The sequence below is a fragment of the Heloderma suspectum genome, chromosome 6 (genome assembly GCF_057233095.1).
Source record: "Heloderma suspectum isolate Gila_16-S chromosome 6, 16-S_ref, whole genome shotgun sequence".
NCBI classification, from domain to species: domain Eukaryota; kingdom Metazoa; phylum Chordata; class Lepidosauria; order Squamata; family Helodermatidae; genus Heloderma; species Heloderma suspectum.
The window spans coordinates 69,190,924-69,213,788 of record NC_139463.1 but is presented as its reverse complement, the minus strand read 5'-3'; the positions used below and the strand labels follow the sequence as shown (position 1 = coordinate 69,213,788).

Sequence of the window (22,865 nt, the reverse complement as noted above, 5' to 3'; positions counted from 1 at the left end):
GCACCTGCACGTCAAAATTTACCACTACACCGCTGCCTGTATTTTTTTCTACTGCAATAGGAAAAACAGCTTGGGGGAATTTTTAAGAGAGAAAACCATGGAGAAGTAAGGATTAAGAAGCCCCCCAACCACTCAGTGTTCCTATCCAGGTTTCAATCCTCACATTGCATTTTGAAAAAGGAAGAAATGCCAGAGAGAAAACACATGTGACTAAGTGTCACATGTAGTTTGGCCCAAGTAGTGCAAAAACGAAACGGCTTCAAAACTAAACAAGTTCAGATCTCATCAGTACAGTGGAAATATCTAAAATTCAGTGGATACTTTTGGACTCTGTTTCAGTTGAGCACTGTCAGCTTTGATTGCCTGTGGTTCTTATTGTTAGAATTAAAGCTTTGAGGTTTCATCTTAAAATACAAAGTGGGCCAGTTCGCATGATCAAACAGCCCACCATGGCTTATTTAAAACATAGTCGGTTGCACACGTGTGGGTGGCCATTTTGCAAATTCAGGCTGTGGCTGTGGCTGTGGCTTGTCGTGTTGTCCGAACCCAGGAACTATGGGTTACTCCAGGCTTAAACAACCTTCGCATAACCATAAAACAAGCCATGGATTCTGCTAGGGTTGTTTAACCCTTGCATAACCCACGGTCCCTAGGTTCAGATGACATGACAAGCCGTGGCTTGAATATTCAGTATGGCACCTGTGGGCATCGCAGTTCGTCGTGGCTTAAATAAGCCACTCTGAGCCAGGGCAGTAGCTAGCTTTGCATACAAAGTGGACAAAAAAAGCCATCTTTACATTTCTTTTCTGGAAAATGCATCATAGGGGAGGAAAGAACGGTACATGTGTACAACCTGCCTGACAGTGTGCCCTTCAATTTCTGCCCCATCAATTAGTTAGGATATAATTTAACCGGCAATGAATGCCTTGGTTGATTTATCTGTTGATTCTATTCATTCAAGTTTGCAGCCGTGCCCTTTGTCAGGCTTTTGGATTGGTGAATCGTCTGCTTCTGTTTTGCTCAGTACATGGCAGTGAGTGTGGTAAGGCCAAATGGAAGCACCTTGCAATTTTTGCATTGCAATTGCGTTCTGCAGTGGAGCCTTTCTGTTTTGAGGGCTAAAATGTGATGGGTTATATAGGATCAGTGAAATCAGCCCTCTCTACAGAACAGGGGTGTTGAACCTCTTTTTGCCTGAGGGCTGAACTCAGTTTTGGAGAAGCTTGCAGGGGCCGCATTCCAGTTGGTGGGAGGAGCCAAAGGTAAAAGGGGTGGAGCCAAAAATGCCAGCATATTTATGTATATATTTATGACATTTCTAGACCGCCCAATAGCGGAAGCTGTCTGGGCGGTTCAGAGAAATTAAAACCACAAGTACAACATAAAAACAATATACAGTGTTTTAGCATAAAGCTCTTACTGCCAGTAAAGAAGCCTTAGGAAAGGCATTTCAACCTTTTTGAATGGGGAAAAAACATGCAAAAGCCTGGAAACCACCAAACAATCAGTGGTTAGAGGGAAAGAAGGTGGGGCCAGGGAAAAAGGGTGTGATTGAGCCACCAGGAAGGCCATATTTGGCCTGCGAGCCTGAGGTTCAACACCCCTGCTAAAGAAAGTAGAGAGAAAGTGATATGGTTACAAAATCCTTTGCAGAAACATCCCATCCTGTAATCCTGTTGACCTTGCCCTGAACTCCTTGTCTTTTTCCCCTTTGTCAAAAGCGTGCCCTGCTCCAAAGGGAACTTAAGGCACGAGCAAACCAGCCCGTCTCTGGTACCATCTCCTTTACACCACCCCACCCTGTTTCGTGGGTGTGGAACTCAGTAAATGAGTGATTTATAGTTGGGCTTGGCTTGGCTTAACTAAAACACACACATACACAAACGTGAAAAGCAATTAACTGAGCCCTGCTTGCTTTCCAACATCTGAAAAACCATCTTCAGGCTAAGGCTGGCTTCACTGTCAAATTTTGACCAAAACTTGGCAGTCTGGAACAGGATTATAAATAAGGTGGTGTTATTTCCACAGCAAAAAAATAAACAAACAAACCATTCTGTATCCAGGCAAAGCTAAATTCTGCAATCTCTATAAGTTATGCAAATTTTGCTAAACTTAGTTTGCATTAGTTATTCAACAACTTTAAACTATTTTACATTAGTTATTCTAATTTTGCTAGTAAAGACAAGGATGAAGGAGTTATGCAGGGCACTGAAGTTTCACCCCAACCACTGGAAATCTTATTCAACTGCACCTCTAGCTTCTGAGCACACTTTGCAGCCATAAGGGCTAGAAACTTGCTCTTAAAGAAAAAAATTAAACTAAGATTCATAGGCGACTTGTGCATATGAGCTAAGCCACACAAACCAGGAGAGGGTGAGAGGGAATGACCAGCTGACACAGGTTGGGGAAATGCCTTTTCATGTGTGAGTGCAATCCAAGTAATCCGGAGGAACCTTTCAGCTCTCTCTGCCACCCAGCCAGCTGGGCATAACCCACTGGGAGGCTTTCCTGCTCAAGCTCCATTGAAAAGAATGGGAGCGGCGCAGGAGCACTTCCAAAGGGCCACGGCTGAGGCATCGTAATCAAAATCATGAGGTATTTCGTCCCGAATTTCAGAACTCAATATGGACCCTAGAAATAGACTCTCCCCTTCAAATACATGTATGTATGTATGTATGTATTTTTCTTCTATATCTCCCAATAGCCAAAGCTCTCTGGGTGGTTCACAAAAATTAAAACCACAAAGTGCAGCATAAAACAATATAAAATAGGAAAGCTTAAAACCACTATATAGCAGTACAACCAGAATAAAACCTAGCAGCAATGCAGAGAATTAAAATACAGATTTAAAACGTCAGAGCTAAAAGACTAGGAAGCTAAAATGCTAAAATACTGGGAAAATAAAAAGGTCTTCACCTAGTGCCGAAAGGAGTACAACATAGGTGCCAGGCGAACCTCTCTAGGGAGCTCATTCCACAGCTGGGGTGCCACAGGATTTGCTGGTAATTCTACTTTGTGTTAAAGATAGTGCTGTGAGTTTTGCAGTGTATCCTTCCCGTAATACTTGCTGGCCCTCAGGGTCTTGGAACCGGGGGAAGAGCTTCCAGGGTCTTCAGCCCCAGCACCCTCCTTGTCAGAAGCTGAACATTGCCTGAGAAATGGCTCAGGTATGAGAGGTTAAAAAGGGCAAAGGGGGGGGTAGAGTTTAAGGCACCCTTCCCCAACCTGGTGCCCTCCAGATGTGTTGGACTGCACATCCCCCCATCCCCGGTGAGAATGGGTATTGGGCATGGTGCCTGGGGATGAACTGAGGTGTAGTCCAACACATCTGGACAACATTAGGTTGGGGTAGGCTAGTTACGAAACTCTCATTTCCCAGAAGACAAAGTGGTGAGACTAGAAGAAACGTAGCCTGCACAAGAACCTGGTACAAGTCTGAGCTCCAAAACACAAAACCATTCTTTCGAACTCAAAGATGGCGCTGGAGGGCAGCCCGTCCCTTTGCAGCATGCCAGCCTCCCAGTTAAAGGAACACATTGAGAATTTTTTTAAAAAATCAGGCGAGGCAAGGAACCTGGCGGGTGCCAAGGGAGGTATCTACAGTCACGTTGGTGTCCATGGGCACCATGTTGGTGTAAAACCACCGCTGGCCTAAGACATTTTGCTGCCTGAGGCAGAGCAGCGAATGGTGACCACCCACCTAATATAATAACTTAAGTGGATAGTATGTTATTGTTTTGAACTTATTGGTTATAGATATATTTGTATTGGCTTGTTGGTTATTAGCTTGTGCATAGTACCAAAGCCACCCATGTTATTTTAGCACAGCAGGCAGAAAATCCCACAAGCCCCTCTCCCTCTCCCTGGTAGCAAAAATACAAAAATAAAATAAGGGTGCAATCCTACCAAGATAGACGTCAGCCTCTGAACTCGGAGGCTGACACCTATCCAATGCAGGGCACAGAGAGGATCTTCTGCTCCGTGTTCCATCTGCCCTGTGTTCTTGGCTAGATGCACAAATTTGCGTGTCTAGCTGGGGCATCGGAGAGTGGGTGGGAACAGGCCTGGAGACCCCATAGGAAGCAATGTAAAGGGGCTTCTGTGGTTTCCTCCCCTCCCCGCCCACTGGGAATGCCCCCTTTCGCCCTCTCTGTACCCTGTCTTACGAGCACGGAGAGGCAGCCACTGCAGTTCTCCCTGCACAGGCGGGGAGGGAGAGGGGCAGAGAGCGCAGTTTCCTGGCTCTGAGCTCCAAGCGCTGTCTACAAACTCGGAGCCAGTCAACTGAAAAATCCTATGGTCCCCTAGACAGTGTCTAGTGGCCATAGGATTGCTCTCTAAATAATTATTGATTTCCTGCCCTTTCATGACACCCAATATCTGCTGCCTGGGGTGGCTGTCTCAATCTGCCTAATAATAGGGCTGGTCCTGATTGGTCTATGTAGCTCATTCTTATCTACGTTCACTGACTAGCAATGGCTCTTTGGGGTTTCAGATAGGGGCCTTTCCCAGGCCTACCCAGGGCCAGCTCTACCATTAAGCAAAATGAGGCAATCTCCTCAGGCAGCAGGTGATGGGTGGTGTGGAGGAGGCTGCAGACCCCTGACCATTCACCTTTGTTGGGAGGTCAGAGCTATGTCTTCCACGTGAGATCAGAGCTATGCGCCACTAAGCTGTAGCCCAAACAATTATACAGCAACACCTATTCTCAAATTCAGAGAATATCTGGAAAATATTCAGCATTTGAAATCAGAGAGGAGCAGATAGAGTTGAGGTCTCCTCAGAGCATCCAATTACTTTTGCCGCCTGAGTTACCCCCTTCCCCAGCTTCCTCCGCCACTGCTGCCAACCCCCCCTTCCTCCTCCTCTCTCCCAATCTGCAGCAGACAGCAGTGCAGTGACTGACCCCCTGCTCGCTACGGCCACACCTCTCCAGGCAGACGTAGGAGCGCCGTTTTTCCCGCCACAGCCAAGCGGTGTCGGCGCTCCTACAGGTGAGCCCAGCGCCATCTCAAATAAATCTTGTCCTGCAATGCCTGCTCTGAGGAAGGGCATAAACACCCTTCCTCAAAAGAGCGAGGCATTGTGAGGCGGGATCTGAGATGGTGCCGGACTCAGTTGCAGGAGCACCGCTGCTGTTTTTCCTCTACCGTTTTTCCCCACAGTGGGAAAAACTATTTTTTAAATAGGCTGAGTCAGGTTGGGAGGCCATCTCAGATCTTGACCCACAATGCCTTGCTCTCTGAAAGACGTAGGCATCTTTCCTCAGACAGTGAGGCAGTGCGGCAAGATCCGCTGCCCAGGAGTGGTTGAAAGAAGAGTTTTTCCTACTGCAGCAAAGTATTGATAGCACCACTCCTGGACAGTGGAGAAGAAAGGTTGGCACGCAGATCCGCTGCCTGGGACAAGGGCGTCACCCTGGCTCATAAGAGAGCTGGTCTTAGTTGGAAGAGAGATGGCGGCAGAGATTTAAAAACAAAAACAAACCACATCCAGGCTTTAACATTTTAGAATTGTAGATATTCATCTACTGTAATTCTTTGACAATTAATTTGCTGTGATTAACATTAATTCACTTGAAGAAGAACTGAAGGATTGCCAGAAGCTCTGGTCAGATCTGATTCAGTAACTCAGACCTTTCCAAATACATAATAAAGGTGCAGAGCTCTTCCCAAACCTAGTAGCTCAGTTCCTGTGACGTATACCTTAAGCAAAGGAGCCACAGTATTGCAAGAAGCCCTCTGATTTATTGCTCAGCTCTTGCAAAGCTTATCTGGATCGCCAATATTTAGCGATATTTTGGAAACCTCCGTGAAGAAATGAAGACCATGTATCCATTTCAGATGAAAAAGACTGGAGTAGAGAAGCAAACAAGACTGAAAGCAAGGACCACAGATAACAGAGAGGAAGACCTGACTTTATATTGGTGACTTAACCTTACCAATTTGGCAGCTTTGCCTTTTACAGCCCTGTTACCAGGTGGATAAATGGGGGGAAAACAAGAGGGAGAAGGAGGGAGGGAAGGAGAGAGAACAAATTACAGATCCCAGGGAGGAAGGAAGCAAAGTCTTAAGGCAGCGGAGGAGGAGGGAGGAAGAAGGGATTTGAGGTAGGAGTGGGAGATGCAGACACGAGTCTATGTGTCTGAGCCACAGAGATGCTTTTGAGCCACCTGGAAGGGCGGCTTCTGAACTGCAGACATCAAAAACCCACCGACGGACGCGCTGTCTCCAGGACAAAAAGCCCTAGTCATGTGCTGAGTGCAGGTCTTTCCTGCCATCAGCCAAAAAGGCTTGCGGGCGGATGGGGGGTTGCAAATTAAAAGAACTGGGTGGAGGGAATAGGGGAAAAGAAGGGAGCAGGTAGCCCAGAAAGTCCAAACTTCTTGATTATTCTTAGGGCAGTTCTTTAAACGTACTAAGAAAATCAGATGAAAGAGTTACCCAAAGAGTTTGGGACTGAAGAGTGAAAGGAGGTGTCTGTTTCAAGCAGAGATGGGAGAACCAGGGATGTTTGGATTCTCCCAAATTCTCCAAATTTCACTTCGAAGCTCAGTTTGGCACACTCCTGTTTTTGTTTGTACCATGTTTTTTGCTTTGTTAGAAAAGTGCACATTTCAAACAGGAAAAGTGCACATTTCTGTATATATTTTTCCCAATTGACTACAGCGTGAAAAAGCGTACTTTTAAAAAAGTGTGCATTTGAAAGTGTACATTTTCCAAAAAATGCAAATTGTTCTAACGTAATCACAAGTTTGGGAATGTGTGAACATTTTTTGAAAAAAATGCGTTCAGGGTTGCAAACAGGGCAAGTTCGGATGATTTGCAAACTGAAAAGGAGTTCTTGTACACCCCTAAATTCAAGCTGGTGGTGGTGAATTTCCTAGCTGTCAAATGACTGAAAGGAAAGTACCTGTCAGGAGGACCAGCAGATCTGAAGATGAAAATCTGAGAAAGATCCTTCCATATTTTCCAGCTTATTCAGAACCACTGTCAAGTTCTGATCAGTTTATATATGTCCATAACATGCACTTCTTTATTTAAGGGATTTCTAGCCCTTAAAAAAAAGCTTTCAGAGTGGTGAACTGGTTAAACATGAGGCATCAATAAATAGCGTAAGGGCTGCACAAGAGTAGCAGCAAAGACAGATTTAAAACAGTACAAAAAGCCAGCATCTAAAAAGCCTGGGCAAGCAAAAAAATTCTTCACATGGTATCAAAAAGATAGAACTGGCATCAGCAACCAGCACCCATGGATAGCCACCAGGGCCCCAGCTCCAGGCAGGGCCCACAGCACTGACACCTGCCCCGGTGTCTGGGTCTATGAGCCACCATTTTAATTTCCCACAATGCCACTGATGTCATGTTGTTCCAGGGCACTGTGCAAAATTCAAATGGCTTCCTACTCCCCTCACCATTGCTGCCAGGTAAACCTGCCAACATAGAGGTCCCACCAGGGGGCTCTTGGCTTAAGGCTTTTTTAAACCTGGCCCTGATCAGGGTTGGCATCATGCAAGCCTCCCTGAGGAAGACATTTTAGAGTCAGGGTGCCACAACTGAAAAGATCCTGTTGCAGTTTACTTCTGAATAGGGTAGGGGGAATCATAGCATCATATCAGAGAATAGTAGGGTTGGAAGGGGCCTACAAGATCATCGAGTCCAACCCCCTGCTCAATGCAGGAATCCAACTCAGAGCATGCCTGACAGGTGGCTGTCCGGCCTTATCTTGAACGCCTCCAGTGTGGGAGAGCCCACTACCTCCCTAGGTCATTGGTTCCATTGTCGTATTGCTTTAAGAGTCAGGAGGTTTTTCCTGATGTTCAGCCGGAATCTGGCTTCCTGTCGCTTGAGCCCATTATTCCGGGTCCTGCACTCTGGGATGATCGAGAAGAGATCCTGGCCTTCCTCTCTGTGACAGCCTTTCAAGTACTATCATATCTCTATGAGTGCTATCCTATCTCCCCTCAGTCTTCTCTTCTCAAGGCTAAACATGCCCAGTTCTTTCAGTCTCTCCTCATAGGGCTTTGTTTCCAGGCCCCTGATCATCTTGGTTGCCCTCCTCTGAACCCTCTCCAGCTTGTCTGCATCCTTCTTAAAGTGCGGTGCCCAGAACTGGACACAGTACTCCAGATGAGGCCTAAGCAGTGCTGAGTAGAGGGGAACTAGTACTTCCTGGGATTTGGAAGCTATGCTTCTATTAATGCAGCCCAAAAGAGCATTGGCCTTTTTTGCAGCCACATCACGTTGTTGGCTCATAGCTTGTGATCTACAACAATTCCAAGATCCTTCTCGCTTGTAGTGTTGTTGAGCCACGTATCCCCCATCTTGTAACTGTACATTTGGTTTCTTTTTCCTAGGTGCAGAACTTGGCAATTATCTGTATTAAATTTCATTTGTTGTTTTCTGCCCAGCGCTCCAGTCTATCCAGATCACTTTGAATTTTGTTTCTGTCTTCCAAAGTGTTAGCTATCCCACCCAATTTTGTGTCATCTGCAAATTTCTTTGGGAGACCCAAAGAAGGGCCTCTGAGAACCATTTTAGTGGCTGGGCAGGTTTGTGTGGGAGAAGGCAGTCCTAGTCCTGTGACTTAGAAGGGACCTTAAAGCCATCGAGTTTGGCCACCTACACCCACCTACCAACCAGCCACATTCCCCAAAGTTTAATTCTTGGTAAGACTCATCAGGGCTTAGTCCTGAACATCTGTTCTCAATACCATGGCTTAACTCTGGAACATATGAATAGATTAAGTTGCCCCTGTGCAGGTGCAGAGTACTTTCTCCTCTCCCCTATGTAAGTATACAGCAAGGATGGGGAACATGTGACCCTCCACATGTTGTCGCAGTGTAACTCCCATCATCCCTCACCATTGGGTATATTGAGTAGGGTTGATGGCAGTTGCAGTCCAACAAGATCCGGAGGGCCACACGTTCGCCATCCCTGCTATAGAGAGTCCTTCCTCACAGATCAGGGCTTTGGAAAAAGGACTTCAAAGGCGATCAAACTACTTGGCTTTTGGGGCGTTGTTTCCAGACAGATGCAAGCATGGCACCTTCTTGTCTTCTTTAAGAAATTAAGCACTGCTGTGCACAGATCTGCCCATCTAATCCAGGCCATTATCTGCTACGAGCAGAGACAGCAGGTGTCCTGTAGAGAGAAAAAAATGCCTGCAGAGCTCCAGGTGACTCAAAAAAGCGAACCAAGTCACGTACTGCACAGGGAAGGTATAAAACATCAAACATATGAAGATATGTTACACTGCATCATACCTTTGGTCCTTCTAGTCAGCACTGTCTACTCTGATAGTCAGCAGCTAGGGAGGCCGGGTGTCCTGCCTTACAGAGGACAGTCCTGTGTTTGAAGGTGCCCTCTATTTGATGGGCTGTGCCGGGGATCCTGAGCCCTCCCGCTGAGTAGCGAGGCAGCGGCGATTCACCGCACAATCCGAAAACAAAAGAGTTTGTAGACTGCACAGCGAGTCTCTGCTGCCTTGCTACTCAGCGGGAGGGCTCAGGATCCCTGACAGGCTGTCCAGTCGAAGTCTAGTTTAAAGCCAAGAACCCTAAGAAAGGAGAGCACCCATGGGGTCTTGAAGCTGTCCATCAGCAGCTAGCACCTGCATGACACACTGAGCAGCCACACAGGTCACCTATTCAGTTTTCCCCACAATGGCGAGATGTCTTGTAGTTTTATTTAGAAATGATGGTAATCATTTCTAAATGTACATCTGTACATATAAATCAGCATATGAAAATGTAATGCAAATTGCTGTCGTCTTTTGTCCTCGTTTTCGCTGAAGCCATTTCCTCTTTTTCAGTGATGCATGAGTGGCCACCCTCATAGGAGCTGAGGTTGTCCAAGATCTCGGACTTTTAACTGGAGATGCCAGGGATAGGACCTGAGACCTTCGGCATGCAAAGCATCTGCTCCATCACTAATGAGCCCTTCTGTGTGGCCAATCCAAGGAGGTAGGGAATTCCTTCCTGGGCAAAGATTTAAGCATCAAACAGACTCTGAGGTATGAATGCAATCAAGTCATCCAACAATATATTTTTGCTATGAGCTCTGCTCCATCCATGCCACCCAGTATACTGTGTCTGGCTGTGGCAGTCCTTCATACTCTAGAGAGGGAAAATCCCACACAACATCATAAGGGGAATGCTTTCTGAACCATAGTTGAAACGTCCAAATAGAAAGATCATAAGATGTCCTTCATAAAACGTTTTGTTGGGTCGGCTGGGTTTACTGTTAGGAAATACACTCTGTGCGAGTTCAACGTCCCTCTGCTGAGCCCCGGGACTATTCTCTCGCACAGATCTCCTTCGTTTCAGTCAGATTAGCACGGGGAAGTGAAAGATGTCATTTGGATGGTCCACTTCAGCCATCAAAATGCCTTGGGCCGGCCTTGCCTTGGGGCCAAGCTGCATGTTACACGCAAATGCGTCTAGCTACAGCTTCCTAGCCCTTTTTTTTAGTTTGGAAAGTTACCTTGCAAGGGGCAATTGAGAGCGGAGAAGTGAAGGGGAAGGGTGCCATTTCCCCTTCCATTGTCATGTTCCAGATCACCCCACTGTAGCTTTTCCTGTGTGGGGTTTTCTAATGTGTATTTGGCCAAATATACATTTGAAACCTGAAAACAATCTGGAGCAGAGAAATGACAGGAGGGAAAAGGTTAAGAGCCTCAGATCCTCAGTCCATCCTCTAGCTCAGTATTGCTGTCAACATTAACTGGCAGCGGCTCTCCAGGGTCTCAAGCCGGGTTTTTTTTCCCAGCCACTCATGGAGATGTTGGGGGTTGAACCTCAGACCTTCTGTGTGCAAAGAATGTGCTCTACCACTGAGCTATAGTCCTTGTCCAATCATTCCTTATGAAGTAAACTTTCAAGCTAAAAAAAGGCCAGTTGGGCTGTGTGTAGGGATGCTGGAGAATTTCGAGATGGACTAAAATGAGCTAAGATTTCTAAGAATCCGACCTGTGGAATCCAATGCGGACCGACCTCCTCAGGCTGTGCAGAGCCCGTGGACTTTAGAGTCTTTTTTTTACTTTCCCGAAATGTACACATATTTATTCATAGGAAAATAACACATGTTTCTGCTGAGACTGGTGAATATATGCAGAGAGAAGTTGAATGGAACGAGGGACAATACGCTAAATGTTATGCACGCAGGTAAATTATGTAAGTTGTTGCGAACCCTCTTATGGAATTATTTGCTTATTTTTCCGCATAACAAAAAAAAATGAATCCGTCTGTAAACAGTCGATGGAATAAAAGGCACCTAACAACCCGTGAAACACAGGCGGAGTGGATTTTACAGAATTTGTACATCCCTAGCTACATGTAACATGTATTTGGCTTTCAGACATGTGTATCTGCTAAACAACAGGCTTCTGTTTGCTTTGTAGTAGATAATAACCATAGATGGGGAAATTCGACATATAGAAGGGCTGGTAACACGGATGGGTGTCTTGAGCTAAGATTTTAACTCACGGTTGAGGAAAGTGTAGCCTTCCAGATGTTGTTCGGTTGCAAATCCCATCAGATCTGGCCAGCATGGCCAATGGCCAAGGATGATGGGAGTTGTAGTCCAGAAACATCTGGGAAGCTGAACATTCCAAACCCGTTTTAACTGGTCACTACTTAGAGATAATTGCAAATCTCAATTTAAGCCTAGTCTTGCTGGAAATCTGGGCTTTAGCCATAATAGAATCATAGAATAGTAGGGTTGGAAGGGGCCTATAAGACCTTCGAGTCTGGCCTCATCTTGAACGCCTCCAGTGTGGGAGAGCCCACCACCTCCCTAGGTCTTTGGTTCCATTGTTGTCTTGCTCTAACAGTCAGGATGTTTTTCCTGATGTTCAGCCGGAATCTGGCTTCCTGTCACTTGAGCCCATTATTCTGTGTCTTGCACTTTGGGATGATCGAGAAGAGGCCCTGGCCTTCCTCTCTGTGACAGCCTTTCAAGTAATTGAAGAGCGCTATCCTATCTCCCCTCAGTCTTCTCTTCTCAAGGCTAAACATGCCTAGTTCTTCAGTCTCTCTTCATAGGGCTTTGTTTCCAGACCCCTAATCATCTTTGTTGCCCTCCTCTGAACCCTCTCCAGCCCCGCAAATATATAAAATTATAATAAAGAAGTGAGTCCCTCTGAGCATGTGCTGAATGCTTTTCCTTTACATCTGGGGGGCTGGCTTATGGGTGCAGCTTCCAGGGCAGAAGTGTGGCTACTATCAAGCACTTTTCATAATATAACAAAGAAAGGGCCACATGGACTCAGCCACTGTCCCAAGCACTGGGGCTGAAGGTGTGGCATGGAAGTTTAAGTAATATAGAGATGTTAAAATAATGCTGAAGTATATAATATTTCCTTCTTTGTATGGAATAGCTGAACAGGTGGCTTTAAAGAGGAATTGCACAAATGCATGAAGGACCAGTCCTTTAGCCAAGACAGCGAAATGGCACCCCCCACACCCATCTTCAGAAGCAATATCCACTGAATCCCAATCGCTGTAGGGCAAACAGGATGGGACGGTCTTGCCTTCATGTCTTGCTTGTGGGTATCCCAGAGGTATCTCGTTGGCCAATATGGGAAAGAGGATGCCAGCCTACATAGGCCTTTGGTCTGATCCAGCAGCAGGTCTCCTCCTCATGTTCTCAAGTTAGTAGACAAAAAATCAGATCTCAGCTTGCTCAGAGGCTTAGCGAGGTCAGCAGGCTAGGCAGAGTAGCACCACGGCTTTCTAACTAGCCATGAACCTGCAGCCTAACATAGGAAAGCACGTCTAGTGTCTGCCGGCAGTGGAGCATATAATGGAGATGTGATATGGGATTGCAGAACCCAAAGACTTGCCCAACAGATTCTGAGCAGGGGTAGTCTATCTCAATGGTGAGAACTTAGAATTTCAGCAGCAGTCCCCTTAAAGATCCACCACCATTTTAAACTTGCCTTGGTGGAGTGTGGGTCCCAGGGAAGGGAGTGTGAAATAGGGAGCTTCTATAGGTCATGAAAATGGCCCCTTACGGCACTGCTCACAGCAGTTTGCATGCATTATCTGAATACTTCTTGCAACGTCCCTGTAAGGTAGGCTGCTGGCATTTGAGTATTCTCAGGCAAAAAATGCACAGATACACTGAAGTAAAAATCCACCCCATCCCCACTCCCCAAAAAGTTGAACGTTCACTAAGGACTCAAATTTCAGATAATGAAAATCCAACTTTTGAATTTCCAGCGTGCAAAGTGGGGTTTCCCCAGCTAGTTCTGCCAAATATTTAGGCCTCTTTCCAAAATCTGTATAGGCTCTAGTGCAAACCCAGGAACTTCCATCTCTAACACACACACACACGCGTGCACACACACACACACACACCCCTTCCATCCTCCTGTGGAATCCATCCTCCTCATCAGGGTATCTTTTCCACCCTGACACCCCCTCTCGGGTTTGTCGCCATCCAACGAGCGGAACTCTCTTCCTAAGTGCATGGAAAGGATTGGCGGCAACTGCCTCTCTCCTTGTAATTTATGCAAATGGCCTCTGTAATTAGCCGTAATTTCAAGGCACAGCACGGTGCTTCAGACGCTCCTCAGCAAGGAAATGCCCCGATGGTAATTCTACGGCATTAACTTTATTTACTCCACCTGTGTGGTCTCAGCACTAGCTAGGCCTGTGAGCAGAGATACAAGGCCTGCTGTCTTCCTGAAGATGATCCTGAGCTGGGGGCAAGCCCCTACCTGTCCCCAGGGAACCATGGCCTTGAAAAAAGCTCCATGCAAATGCTCCTGATAAAAAAAAGTCCCACGAGTTTCACTATAGGGCCCTCAGGGGGAAAGACGAATCTGTTGGGATGGGATCCACGGACCCATGGGATGAGGAGGAACATTTTCCCTCCGTTCCTCAGTCTCTCCAAGCAAAGGTGCTGCCAGTGAAACTCCCTTTTCCATCTCCAGCTATTTAATAGAGCTAATACTTATCGAGTCTAATCCTAAGTACTAATAGCAAACTCATTCTCCAAGGGTCAGGGCCCGCCCTGCCGTTAGGCAGAGTGAGGAAGCTGCCTCAGGTGGCAGATGCTGGAGGTGGCAGCATTCCCCGGGTGGCCATACGTCCTCTTTTACAGAGGACAGTCCTCTATCTGAAGGGCTGTTTGAAAGTGTCCTCTGTTTCAAGGGCTGCCCTGTCCGATTCTGGTTTAAAGATGAAGAACCCTAAGAACTGTTACCCATCAAAAATTAGCAGCTGAACAGCAGATTGATCAGGCAGGCACACATGTCACCTGGTCACAGTCTTCCACACCACAGTGAGATGAATTTGCATCTGTACATATAAATCAGCGTATGCACACTTTACGCAATATCTTTCTTCTTTGACAATTCATGAGTGGCCACCCTGCCTCCCACTGTGCCCCCCATTGCCCAAGCTAGCCTGCTCTGGCCCACCTAGCTATCCAGCTGCCCTCAAGTACAATGGGACATGTCGTTCCATCACCAATGTTGACATAAGATTCAGCTGCCATTCTGGTACATGGATCATGGGGGTGGGGGAGGTCCCCATCTTGACCTTTGCCTCAGGCAGCAAAATGAATTGGGCCGGCCCTGCCAATGGTGGATCCTTATGTCACCAAAATGGCCCCATCCTCGCATGAGAGAGGGGTGTGAGTGTCACGAACGCTTGCAGGGCAGTGTCCATGCACCTCTAGTGACAGCTAAGACAACACCTCTTCCCTTCCCCAGGTCCATGCATACTGTACTGTGTTTGCATGGTATTATCAACATCCTGTACCAGCAGTTCTCAAACTGCGGTCTGTGAACCACCGGAGGTCCCCAAGTTCCATCCAAGTGGATCACAGAAAGGTTGTGGAAGAATTGAGATTATCTGTACCTGGCTCTACACTTGATTCTCCCCCCCCAAAAAAAATTATGGAGATCAACATCATTTTGACCAGGGTTGGATTACTGAACAGGTTAATAAAGCCCTGGTGTAGGGTCTGTGATTTTCATAATAAGAGTGCTGCTGCAGTCTCATCTTTTTCCCCTAAGGTTTTCCAGTTAAATGGGCCCTTCACAGCGGCCTGGCCTACGATCTGGAATTTTTCATAATACAGTGATGGTTTGGATGATGACGATGCCAACACTGAAGGAACTATTGTTATTAAGATACGAATTGTGTATGTGCTCCGATTTGTAGAACAAAATTAAGTTTATGAAGGAGTCTGCCAAGATCCCCAGCAATTTTCAAGTGGTCCATGAAAAATTAAGTAGTTTGAGAACCACTGTCCTATATACTAATTGTTATCTTATTCTCCAAGTGCTGATCCTTATGTAGCCAAAACAGTACCATCCACGAACAAGAGGGAAGCTTGGAAAAACTCCAAGGTTTGCAGAAGTATCCCAAAAAAACCTTTAAGGCCCCCCCTCCCCCCAACCTCCAATGAAGAACAAGCTGAGTTACTATTAGGGAGGGAGAGAAAACTAGAGTGGAAATGGAATAGAGTAATTCTGGGAAAAGGCATTGCTGCCTGACTGGAACACTGAACCGAATCACTCCACACCAAATCGCAATTCACACTGCGAATTTGGTTGCAGGCCCCACTTGTCCGCATACTGATAAGCTACTGTCAATGTCCATGCAAGTATGTCTTTTACAGGCTGAACCAAATTCAGTGAAGGAAATTCGCATGCACGTTCTCCTAGTTCAGCTTTGTTCGCAAAACAAAAACAAATTTCTTTTATCCTAATGTTCTTTCCGCATTTCAAAATATAACCTGATTTGATTTGGGGATTGTAGGAAAAAATAAGGAACAGAAATAGCTTGCAATGGAGATCTGAGTGTGAGACAGGTTCCCTTGGATGCAGGGGATGGATGACAATGTGTTTTGTCTACATTGTACTTGTCACCTTGAACCCCACTGAACTGGCTGAATTGGGATTTCATTCCCAAGTAGTGCCAGGGGCACTACAGCACTCTGTGTGCAGCAGGCGTTGGATCAAGGCCACTGGCTTTATGAAGTTGTCACTGCTGGTTATGGCCTTAAAATGAGTCAACAGAAATTCCATTGTTAAAAACAGTATCATCAGGGTTGAATTTCAAAAGCAAAAACTGGAAAATGTTCAAAGTTCTAACTCGGATCTAAATTCTGAGTTTTTGCCAGATTTTGAAATGTGCAAATTTCATTTCCACTCTAGCAGTTGCACAAACGTCATTCAAATCTCCAATGACAGCACAGACCAGTACCATATAGATTTGCAAGTACCCATATCAGTCTAACAGCCGCCATCTGTGGAAGCAGCAGTGTCATACAAGCAGATCACATTCATAGCCCAAAGCATTGGGAAGACAAGAGTCCCAACAAATGCATGAGCACTAGCTCTCCAGAGCTTTGGACTCTGGACTTAACGCGTTGGAGATCTGCAGGCTGATGCGCACATGGGTGCTTCCGTGCAGGCTCCAGCTCTCCAGGGCTTCGTCAGTGTGGTGTAGCGGTCAGCGAGTCAGACTAAGATTGGGGAGACGCAGGTGCAAATCTCTGCTCAGCCATGAAGCTCACTGGGGGGCTCTCTCTCAGCCTCCCGGGGTTGTTGTGAGGATAAACAGGGCTTGAGCATTATGTTTGCCGCCATAAGCTTCTTGGAGGAAAGGTGGGATATACATTTAATAAATAAATAAAAATAATTTCCTGGGTGCGCTTGAACTCGAAGCACTGGCATGCCACAGGCTGAATGGACAGCACACACTCTTGGCCAGCAGTTCTCCAATGCAAGGGACAATTCTAGTCATGATGCTTTTAGGCTGCAAATCCTTGCACAGTCAGTCTGTGCACAGACACTGGAATTTCCCCAGGCGAACCGTGAGCAGGATACTGTTTTGCAGTCCTGGTCTTATAATCAACCTGATCTTCATACCCATTCTGTGGCATAGGTCACTATTAGTCCCATTTTACAGATGGATCATGCCAAAAAGCCAAGACCAAAGGGGTAGGCAAAACGGATTCAATGCAAAAAAAATTCCAGTGCATTTCAGACCATACACAGGTCCTGCTTCAGGGCAACTTCGTATAATGTAACAAGTGCTGTTCTTCATAGCATAGGAGGCTGGTGTCTGAAGGGCGAGCAGCACTTACTGCATTCTGCTAAATTGCCCTGAGGAAGGACCAGTGTATGGTCCAACGTATTGAATTTTTAAAACATCCTTTTCATCTACTCCTTTGCTCTTGGCTTTTCGGCATTCCTCATGGCATTCTCTTTTTGTTGGCTCTCCGTTTTAGGATGGCCAGCTGACGCTGGGAGAAGGTGATTTCCCTAGGCTACCCAGGCAGAACTCAGTTGCCCAAGGCTAACTCTAGGAGAGCTTTAAGCCAAGTTCCCTTATATCTGAATCCCAGCATGATATCATCCATATACTGAGGCTGAATGTCAGTTGCAGGCAGAGAGACTTTGAGAACTGCTCCTAATTTCTGGGACTTCCGTCCATGAAGGTTTATTAAAGGCACATCCTAAGCACAGTAGGATACTTAGGGACCAGCGTAGGATCTTTAATTTTGGGGCAGCTGGGGTTAAACAAGTAGGAGATGGTTTTAAAGTTAGCTATATTTTGTCTATGTTCATATTTACAATGTCTGTGTAACATTTGTCTAGGTTAGTATTACCTGCTCTGAGCCACAGAGTAGGTGGTATCCATCCATCCATCCATCCATCCATCCATCGAGCTATCTATCGAGGTGTCAAGCTATTGAGCTATTTATCGAGCTAGCTATTGAGTTATCTCTCTCTCTCTCTCTCTCTGTCTAACATCCATCTATCGAGCTAGCTGTCGAGCTATCCATCCATCCATCCATCCATCAAGCTATCTGTTGAGCTGTCAAGCTGTTGAGCTATCTAGCTGTTGAGCTATCTATCGAGCTATCTATCTATCAAGCTAGCTATCGAAGTATCTATCAAGCTATTGAGCTAGCTATTGAGCTAGCTATCAAGCTGTCAAGCTAGCTGTCGAGCTATCAAGCTATCTATGGAGCTATCTATGGAGCTATCTATGGAGCTGTCAAGCTATCGAGCTATCTATCGAGCTATCTATCGAGCTATCTAGCTAGCTATTTATTGAGCTAGCTATCAAGCTAGCTAACTATCTATCTAGCTGTTGAGCTATACACACACCCATATAGACACACACACACACACACACACCCTGTTCAGTAGCCATGGGTACCAAACCCGTGTAGAGGTCAGTGAGAACATTGGCCCCACCCCCTGAATGCTGCTGAGTTGGTGTCAGTCTGTGGTTGGTGTCAGTCTGAAAGGGGTCACTTCTACCTGCCTGGGATATGCTCTGGTGGATGGAAACCCTGGTCAGTCCTGGTTTACATCCCAGTGGAGGAAACCCTATGGGTGAAGGAACAGCCTCTTTCAGATTGAGAGCAGCTGGATTGGCAGGGGGCCGGGCTAGCTCTTTGCATTCCCACTGGCCTCTTTGCATGTTCAGTACCCGCAGATACTGACTACCTGAATAGGGCTGTACACACACACATATACACTGTCATATATCCATATAAAAAATAGGTATTTGCACAGGTCTACAGTTTTTGGCTAGCCTTACCGGCCAAGCCAAAAATTGCACTCACCAGCCCTGTACCCCTCCTCCCAATGGGAGCAAAAATTGCACCTTTGCACAATGGCACTCCAGCAAGCACCGACCTTTCTGCTGCGGTGCTTCAGGAAACTCCCCCGGCCCACCCACCTTTCCCACAGGAAAGGCCTGTGGGGATGTTGTCGGCTTGGGTGCTTCTGGACGTAAGCACTGACAAGCAGCCCCCATCTTTCCAGCCAACTTTGGACCTGGGGAGGGGGCGAGGAATGGCCACACAATGGCCAGAACAACCCATGCCCTACGCTGCTGCTTCAAAGTTGGGAGAACGGCTGGTCACTCATCATGCTTGCCGGAGGCCAGCCTTGCCATAGTGCAGGGGTGCAGAGCCTCAGACCCGAGGGTAAAATCTGCCCCCCTGGGCTTCCCCCATTTGGCCACGCTCCCCTTCCTGTGGCCCACAGCCCCTTTTCCCCAACCAGCAATTGTTTGGTAGTTTCCCAGCATTTGTGCCATTTTCCCCTTTTCTGAAAGGTTGAAATGCCTCTCCTAATGCTCTATTACTGGCAGTAAGAGTTTTAGGGCTTTTTCATTCGGCGCTTTTATCCTGCTATTGAGAATGCTCACTCGCGGACATTTGCGGGTCCTTTAGATGACATCGTCAACCTCCAGGATAACCTTTATTCCATTTGTTAAAAGATTGGAGTTAATGAGCTATCAAATTACAGCGCTTGAGTTCCGTCCATGAAAAGAGGAAAACCCACAATAAGAGGAGCTAGACCGCATCGCCATCTAGTGGCTGTATAATGAAACATATTGAAGACTCAGATGAGGGGAGAAAGGACGAGGGAAGGAAGCCCGTGTAAAGGGAGTTCTTCATGATCCTGCATTTAAAACAGAAGGACAAAGCCCCTTTTTAAATGCAGGATTCTAGGCTGGTGTAGAGATGCTCTTAAGCTAAAATATCCTGGTCCTTTTTTTAAATTTTAGCCCAACCCTATTTGCCTTCAGCCCCACCCACCACCGGAATATGGCCTCCAAGAGCTGCTCTGAAATTGAATTTGGCCCTTAAGCCAAAAGAAGTTCAACACCCTGCCATAGTGGGTGTGATGAGGATCATTGTGGAAGCCTGAGCATTTGGCTGGGGGAATCCTGGTGGTTTGGTTTTCTGGAGGGGTCTGAAAATGGACAGAGGCTGTCAAGCTACCGCTTTCACCAAGCTAGATCTTGGCAGAGAAGGTTCAATAGAGAAAGGACGAATCTCAGTGGCAGGGCACATGCTTTGTGTACAGGAGGTCCCAGATTCTGGGCACAGTAGCTCAAGGTGGGAGTTTCTCCACCCGAAACCCTGAAGAGCTGTTGCCAAGCAGCGTAGTCCAGCTTCCCCCAATCTGGTGTCCTCCGGATGTGTTGCACTACAGCTGCCATCATCCCAGGCCGCTTGGCCAACGTGACCAAAGTCGGGCCCTTCAGGCAATGTAACTCCAGTGGGATGTGTGCAGAAACCTCTTGTGGTGACAGCCCAAGTTATCCAGCGAGGGGAAAAACTGGTTGTACTCTGACAGCAGCTTTGGGTGTGCATCAATTGCCTACAGCTTTTGGCATGTGTGATGCTCCCTATGGCTACTTTTCAGTGGTGCACATCTTTAAATGTGTTCTCTGAAATCAAAAGCATATTTATTGCATAGCGAGGAGCGCCACACGTACCAGGGTCCACAGATTTTGCACACATCCACAGCCAAGCTGAACTGGAATGTCCCCCACAGTCCTTTCAGCGAATGGTGTTCAGAAATCAGTAGGTGGCGCTCTTCCCAATGCAACTCAGGACAATTCCACAAGTGACACAACATTCCAAGGCTGCAAGAAGTCAGCAACTGTGCTACCCATGTGAAGAATTTGGGACTAGAAGAAGAATTCAACATTCTGAAATGTTCTGCTTCATTGTAAAAAAGGTTTCTAGTCCTTATAGCTAGGAGAATATACACATGGACCTGTGTGGGCCAATGCCTGGTGAAGTGGGAAGGGGAGGAGATGGCTGGGATTTGCATAGCTCTTTGCCCCCCTCCACAATTATCTGAAGCAGAATAACAGATGCATAGGAAATATGTTGGGCAATGTGATTAATCTGCATTATCTACATCAGTTAGAGAATTCAGGCTTCTCATGCAGAATGTGTGCAATTTTAGGACAGAGTATCCATATCCTTAAATAAAGACATTTTAAAATTAGCTCTTCAGCTATTGGTGTGCATGGGGGAATGCAGTTTGAAAGCATGCACCAGTTTTTATTTGGTTGGGGTCCATGCAGGAAAGCAGCTTTACATTCACGTTTGAACCTTCATGCGCTTTTTGTGTCAGCTGCGTACAGATGTGCTCCATCTGAAGAGCACGCTTGGTCTTCCATCTACTATTGCTAACCACAGATCTGTTTATGTTCCAGACTAAGGGGTATGTGGTGATCTTTGCAGTAGGAAGCTCCTCCCAAATGGAGGCTGTGTGACTCAGGTGGAGTGGCAGCGACGGCATCAAAGGCTTACAGGTGGTGATTAAAGTTCAAATCACTGGCGAAAAACATCCGTCATTTAAATTAAATATATAATTTAATTCAAATCACATGAAGTACTGGTTCCCCTCTACTCAGCACTGGTTAGGCCTCATCTGGAGTACTGTGTCCAGTTCTGCACACCACACTTTCAGAAGGATGCAGACAAACTGGAGAGGGTTCAGAGGCGGGCAACGAGGATGATCAGGGGACTGGAAACAAAGCCCTATGAGGAGAGACTGAAAGAACTGGGCATGTTTAGCCTTGAGAAGAGAAGACTGAGGGGAGATAGGATAGCACTCTTCAAGTACTTGAAAGGTTGTCACAGAGAAGAAGGCCGGCATCTCTTCTCGATCATCCCAGAGTGCAGGACACGGAATAATGGGCTCAAGTGACAGGAAGCCAGATTCCGGCTGAACATCAGGAAAAACGTCCTGGCTGTTAGAGCAACACGACAATGGAACCAATTCCCTCGGGAGGTGGTGGGCTCTCCCACACTGGAGACGTTCAAGATGAGGCTGGACAGCCACCTCTCAGGGATGCTTTGACTTGGATTCCTGCAGTGAACATGGGTTGGGCTCGATGGGCTTGTAGGCCCCTTCCAACCCTACTATTCTATGATTCTATAATTTAAACTTTCGGTAAGGGTCTGAAATGGGAAGCTCTGTCCCAAGTTTGCCAAGCTGCTGAGTTCTGCCAGGCTTCTGTCCAAGCGAATGTGCACAGCATGGCAGCCTTGGTGTATATAGGGACACAGGAACCTGCCTTATATTGAGTCAGACCATTGGTCTACTTAGCCCAGTATTGTCAGCACTGACTGGCAGCGGCTCTCTGGGGTTTCAGGCAGGAGCTTTTCCAGCCCTACCTGGAGATGCCGGGGATCGAACCTTGGACCTTCCGCATGCAAAGCAGGGGCTCTACCACTGAGCTATGGCTCCTCCCTAATATAATTCAGCCTTTCCCAACCGGGCACCCTCCACATGCATTAGACTACAATGTTCACCATGCCCAGTGTCTGGGGATGATGGGATTTGTAGTCCAACACAGCTGGAGTGTATGTTGTGTGTATATTTTCTAAAACCAATTTTATAGGTATATGATATATTACCATATCATTTCAAATATGGTTATCTGTCCCAAATCCCAGAATCAGGCTGGGTGTACATTAGAATAAACAAATGCATAAATGTGCAGCCAAAAGGACCAATCCAGTCCACAAGCGGCCTGCCTGATGGCACACAGACCAAATCACAGAATTCAAACGACCACAGAGTGACATAGATGAAACAAAGGAACAAAACTGCTTACCCTACTTACACCTCTTCGTTCCTTTTTTGTTTTGAAAAGCCCTCACATTTATTGGGCTAACTTCAACCCAGACATGCGATACCATCCTTAAAAAAACAAAAACAGAATGCTTACAGCTGAAGAAAGGCTCTGTGTAACTCAAAAGCTTTCATTCCCAGTTTTCTGAGTCTTATCTATGGCCCAGTATAATAGTATTGCTTCACTTGGTCTCCGTTTCTTGTTCTGCAGACAACATTGATAGATACAGGTGAGCGAGGTCAGCTAAAGCCATGGAAGGGGGTGGGAGGCAAAAATACTTCCTCTTCAGGAGTTACAACCTCCTGTGTGACCTTTTTGTGACATTCAGGAGAGGGTCAATTTTTTTTAAAAAAAGTTTTGTTTATTTCGCTTCAGGGTTTTCTCTTTGGTCATTGAGGAATGCTGATTGCTCTCTAATCCTTTTAATCTAACCA

At 46.4% G+C, this 22,865-nt stretch overlaps 1 protein-coding gene across 6 annotated transcripts in view; it reads left to right on the top strand.

The window, feature by feature from the left end:
- Positions 1 to 22,865, top strand: part of SP6 (Sp6 transcription factor) — a 124,056-nt gene that overhangs the window by 61,108 nt on the left and 40,083 nt on the right. For 2 of the 6 annotated variants that reach the window (XR_014783827.1, XR_014783828.1), the window contains exon 6: positions 9,813 to 11,285. The gene's annotated coding sequence lies outside the window, so the exon portion shown is untranslated. Of the gene's footprint in view, positions 1 to 9,812; positions 11,286 to 21,057; positions 21,103 to 22,865 lie in introns of those variants that run through there. The other 4 variants (XM_084804747.1, XM_084804748.1, XM_084804750.1 and 1 more) reach the window with 3 other exon arrangements.